Source organism: Mustelus asterias, chromosome 6 (assembly GCF_964213995.1).
Source record: "Mustelus asterias chromosome 6, sMusAst1.hap1.1, whole genome shotgun sequence".
Lineage (NCBI taxonomy): Eukaryota > Metazoa > Chordata > Chondrichthyes > Carcharhiniformes > Triakidae > Mustelus > Mustelus asterias.
This window is the reverse complement of record NC_135806.1, coordinates 117,391,153-117,397,152: the sequence shown is the minus strand read 5'-3', so window position 1 is coordinate 117,397,152 and position 6,000 is coordinate 117,391,153.

The following is a 6,000-nucleotide window of genomic DNA, read 5'->3' as shown; positions in this document are numbered from 1 at the left end:
AATGTGCAAACTCCACACAGACAGTGACCCAAGCCAGGAATCGAACCCAGGTTCCTGGAGCTGTGAAGCAGCAGTGCTAACCACTGTGCTACCGTGCTGCCCTAACTAAGCATTAATGTTCTGTGTACAACTGATTTTGGGAATCTGACGGAAGCCAGTAGTTGTTACCTCTGTTTTTGACCGGCACACAGCTGTTGTTTTTGCTTTGGTTCAAACAAGTTCGACAAGGGAATAGCTGGGAAAACGCTGCAGGCTGTTAGTGGTATTGTTCCATTTATTGCTTTCAATCATTTGCTCAGAAATGTACAAGGTATTGCCTACCAAAGCGCTAGAATCACACTGGGAGTTTTGGACATTCTGGGGGTCTTGAGATTTTGGTTACACGATCAACACAAAAACTTTAATTCATTCCTGCAAAATTTGCAGCGAATTAAGTGTCACAAAGTGTTAACATATGGCTTATCTTGGAGTCAAGATTGTGGGGTTTAAGTTCCACTCCAGGACTGACTTAAAAATCCAGGCTGGCATTCCCATGCAGCACTGAACGTGTGCTGCACTAACAAAGAGGCGGAATTTCTGAATAAGACATTAAACTGAAGCTCTGTCTCCAGCACCCCCACCCACTTCCTAAATTGGACATCAAAGATTTGAAGAGCAGGGGAGTTAGCCTGGTGTCCTGGCCAATGTTTGTCTCTCAAACATCACATTGCACATTAAACTCTCATAAACAGCAAAAACATTGCTGCTATGTTTCTTACAACAATGAATAGACTTCAAAAGGACTTCATTAGCTGTAAAGTGCTTTGGGTTATCCTGTGGTTGGGTAACATAGAACAGTACAGCACAGAACAGGCCCTTCGGCCCACGATGTTGTGCCGAGCTTTATCTGAAACCAAGATCAAGCTATCCCACTCCCTATCATCCTGGTGTGCTCCATGTGCCTATCCAATAACTGCTTAAATGTTCCTAAAGTGTCTGACTCCGCTATCACTGCAGGCAGTCCATTCCACACCCCAACCATTCTCTGCGTAAAGAACCTACCTCTGATATCCTTCCTATATCTCCCACCATTAACCCTATAGTTATAGGTGCTATAATATAAATGTCTGGGGGGTAGCATGGTGGCACTGCTGCCTCACAACTCCAGGGACCCAGGCTCAATTCCAGGCTCAGGTAACTGTCTCTCTGGAGTTTGCACATTCTCCCTGTGTCTGCATGGGTTTCCTTTGGGTGCTCTGGTTTCCTCCCACGCTCCAAAAAGGTGCAGGTTACGTGCATTGGCCATCCTAAATTGTCCCTTAATGTCCCAAGATGTGTAGGTTAGGTGAATTAGTGGGATAAATGCGAAGGGTTATGGGGATAGAGTCTGGGTGGAATGCTCTGACGGAGTGTTGGTGCAGACTCGATGGTCCAAATGGTCTCCTTCTGCACTGTTGGGATTCTACGATAAATATATTTTTCTGAACAAAGTCTTAAAAAAAAGAGTTAAAAATAGTTGTTGTTGAAAGCAACTTCTTGTATTTGCCTTTAACGAAATGTCCCAAGGCACTTCACAGAAGCATTATAAAACAAAATATGAAACCTGGGCCACATAGGGGGATATTTGGTCAGATGATGCAAAGTTTGGTTCAAGGTATGTTTTAGGGAATGGAGTGAGGAAATCCGATACTGCTTCCTGGCGCTCCAGGTTGTGCTGTGGGAGGACTACAACCCCCAGTATTCCCGCGGTTCTGGTGCAAGTGCAGAGTGCAGCACAGGGAGAGGCAATTCATGTTCAATTCCAGGTTCCATTTGATGACTGGGGAAATAGTGTGAAATGTTTGTTCATGTGATCCTCTGTGTGGTGTGAAACGATGACCACACAACCTGTATGTGGTGTGAAATGGAGCCCATGGGATAGTTAGTTCAGCGTGGAAGAGGCGGCAGCTTAAGTGCTGTTGTTAGCTCTCTGCAACTGGGGCTCAGAGGAACCTATGGTGGGCTAGAGCTCAGAGAGGTCCGGGACCAGTTGATAACTCCATGCTGCTAGTGATTTGGGGCTCAGAGAAGCCCAGGGGGAATTGTCTGCTCCATGAAGCTGGTGGTTGGGGACCAATAGAAGCAAGTGGTGAGCAGTGATGGTCTGGAGTCATGTAGGTGGTTACATGGTGGGGTGCAGGGTGGTCAACCCAATGGAATGCAGTTTTAGATGAAGTGATTTGAGTGGCTGGGAAGTGAGTAATAGTTGGGGCAGTCTGAGCTGGAATCCAATTGCTGGACAACTTGTTGTAGGTAAAGGAAGCAAGTGAGCTTCTAGGCTGTAGTTTGAGCAGCTGTTGAGGGAAATCAGGGGCTATATCTTCAAATGAAAGGAGCTGAAATCTCCTTTGTGAAGAAGGAAAGAGTTTCAAAGAGGTTTTGTGGCACACAGTGATCACTGACATCTGGATAGGGTGCTGAAAAATATCATGGGATTTGTTTTTGGTTTTGTCTGCCATTTGTGGGTCGTGTTTGACAAATGTTAATTTATCAATTCGTCTTTACTTCATTTCAGTTCTTTTGATTTGATTTATTATTATCATGTATTAGGATACAGTGAAAAGTATTGTTTCTTGCTCGCAATACAGACAAAGCATACCGTTCATAGAGTACATAGGAGAGAAGGAAAGGATGTTGAATATACTGTTGCAGTTGCAGATAGGGTGTGAAGAAAGATCAGCTTAATATATAATAGGTCCATTCAAAAGTCTGATGGCAGCAGGGGAGACACTGTTCTGGAGTCGATTGGTATGTGTTCTCAGACTTTTGTATTGTTTTTCTAATGGAAGAAGGTGAAAGAAAGTATGTCCGGGGTGCATGGGGTCCTTGATTATGCTGGTTGCTTTTTCGAGGCAGTAGCAAGTGTAGACGGAGTCAATGGTGGAATTCTGGATGTTGTATTGACTATTTGCTTTGTTGACTCTTGTACAGTAAAATTCTTCTCTCCATTTTAAAATGTTGCGTCTTGCGGTTTTATTCTTAGTACATATCTATGATTTCAAATTCCATCCACTTAATAACAAAAGTTACTGATCCCTAACCAGATCAGAATATAGTTATTTGGAGAGTAATGAATTGATAGGTGATAGTCAGCATGGTTTTGTGGCAGGTAGGTCGTGCCTTACTAACCTTATTGAGTTTTTTGAGAAAGTGACCAAGGAGGTGGATGGGGGCAAGGCAGTGGACGTGGTATATATGGATTTTAGTAAGGCGTTTGATAAGGTTCACCATGGTAGGCTTCTGCAGAAAATGCAGATGTATGGGATTGGGGGTGATCTAGGAAATTGGATCAGGAATTGGCTAGCGGATAGGAAACAGAGGGTGGTGGTTGATAGTAAATATTCATCATGGAGTGCGGTTACAAGTGGTGTACCTCAGGGATCTGTTTTGGGGCCACTGCTGTTTGTAATATTTATTAATGATCTGGATGAGGGTATAGTTGGGTGGATTAGCAAATTTGCTGATGACACCAAAGTCGGTGGTGTGGTAGACAGTGAGGAAGGGTGTCGTAGTTTGCAGGAAGACTTAGACAGGTTGCAAAGTTGGGCCGAGAGGTGGCGGATGGAGTTTAATGCGGAGAAGTGTGAGGTAATTCACTTTGGTAGGAATAACAGATGTGTTGAGTATAGGGCTAACGGGAGGACTTTGAATAGTGTGGAGGAGCAGAGGGATCTAGGTGTATGTGTGCATAGATCCCTGAAAGTTGGGAATCAAGTAGATAAGGTTGTTAAGAAGGCATATGGTGTCTTGGCGTTTATTGGTAGGGGGATTGAATTTAGGAGTCGTAGCGTTATGTTGCAACTGTACACAACTCTGGTGCGGCCGCACTTGGAGTACTGTGTGCAGTTCTGGTCCCCACATTACAGGAAGGATGTGGAGGCTTTGGAGAGGGTGCAGAGGAGGTTTACCAGGATGTTGCCTGGTATGGAGGGGAGATCCTATGAGGAGAGGCTGAGGGATTTGGGATTGTTTTCGCTGGAAAGGCGGCGGCTAAGAGGGGATCTTATTGAAACATATAAGATGATTAGAGGTTTAGATAGGGTGGATAGTGATAGCCTTTTTCCTCTGATGGAGAAATCCAGCACGAGGGGGCATGGCTTTAAATTGAGGGGGGGTAGTTATAGAACCGATGTCAGGGGTAGGTTCTTTACCCAGAGGGTGGTGAGGGATTGGAATGCCCTGCCAGCATCAGTTGTAAATGCGCCTAGTTTGGGGGCGTTTAAGAGATCCGTAGATAGGTTCATGGACGAAAAGAAATTGGTTTAGGTTGGAGGGTCACAGTTTTTTTTTAACTGGTCGGTGCAACATCGTGGGCCGAAGGGCCTGTTCTGCGCTGTAATGTTCTATGTTCTATGTTCTAGATCATTATAGTGTCTTAAAGAAGGAAAGAGGTTTAGAGCAATAGAGAAGTATGGGGGGGGGGGGTGGGTATTCCAGAGCTTGGGGTGTGGGCAACCGAAAGTACACCACCAATATTGAAGTAATTAAGTTAGGAGATTTACAAAAGGTCAGAATTAAATGAGCACAGATATCTTGGAAGGCTGTGTGGCTGGAGGAGAATATAAAATAGGGAGGGGGAAGGACATGGAGGGATTTGAAAGTTTGGAATAGGATGTTAATTTTAAAATCAACATGTTGTTTGTCTGAGAGCAGGAATGGGACTTGCTGTGAATTAGGAGGCAGGCAGCAGAGTTTTGGATGACCTCAAATTTATAGGGGATAAAATGTGGGATACTAGTCAAAAGTACATTGGAATAGTCCAGTCGAGGGGTCAGAAAGACAAGAAAAAAGGCTTCAGCAGCAGATGATCTGAGGCAGGAATGAAGTGACTGGATTAGTAATCTATAGAGGCCCAGGAGACAAGGGTTCAAACACCATGACAACAGCTGGTGGAATTTAAATTCAATTAACAAAATCTAGAAGTGAAAACTAGTCTCTGTAATGGTTCACTAATGTCCTTCAGGGAAGGAAATTTGCCATCCTGGTCCGGCCGACATGTGACTTCAGACCCACAGCAACGTGGTTGACTCTAACTGCCCTATGAAATTTACTCGCGTGTCAATCAGTTCAAGAACAATTAGGGATGGGTAATAAATGCTGGTCTTGCCAGGGACACCCACATCCCATGAAAGAACAGAGGTGTTACAGAGGCAGAACTAAGGTGTTCTTAGTGATGGTACAAATACAAGGCGAGATAGAAGCTCAACTTGGAATCATAGAATCCTGCAATGCAGAAGGAGGCCATTCGGCCCATCGAGTCTGTATTAACCACAATCCCACCCAGGCCCTATCCCCATGCATTTATCCGAGCTAGTTCCCCCTAACACTAAGGGGCAATTTTGCATAGCCAATCCACCTAACCTGCACATCTTTGGACTGTGGCAGGATACCGGAGCACCCGGAGGAAACCCATGCAGAAATGGGGAGAATGTGCAAACCCCACACAGACAGTGACCCAAGTTGGGAATAGAACCTGGGTCCCTGGCGCTGTGAGGCAGCAGTGCTAACCACTGTGCTGCAATTTTAACATGAGTTGCAATGGAAGGCACAATTTTAATTCCAATCATCTCTATGTGGAAACTTTGAACGGTTTGGAACAGTTTTCGTAATCCACGGCTGGAAGGAGGGGGTGGGGCCAGCCGCCTGCTGCGCAGAGGGGACGGAGCTGGTTGACCGTCAATCATCGAAGGAGGCGGGATCGGGAGACTGTCAACAACCAGAGGTGCGGGGCCGGTTTACTGTTAGTCATGATGTGGAGATGCCGGCGTTGGACTGGGGTAAACACAATAAGAGTTTTAACAACACCAGGTTAAAGTCCAACAGGTTTATTTGGTAGCAAATACCATTAGCTTTCGGAGCGTTGCTCCTTCGTCAGATGGAGTGGATATCTGCTCACACATAATAGAATAGGGCCTGGGTGGGATTGTGGTTAGTACAGACTCGATGGGCCAAATGGCCTCCTTCTGTATTGTAGGATTCTAT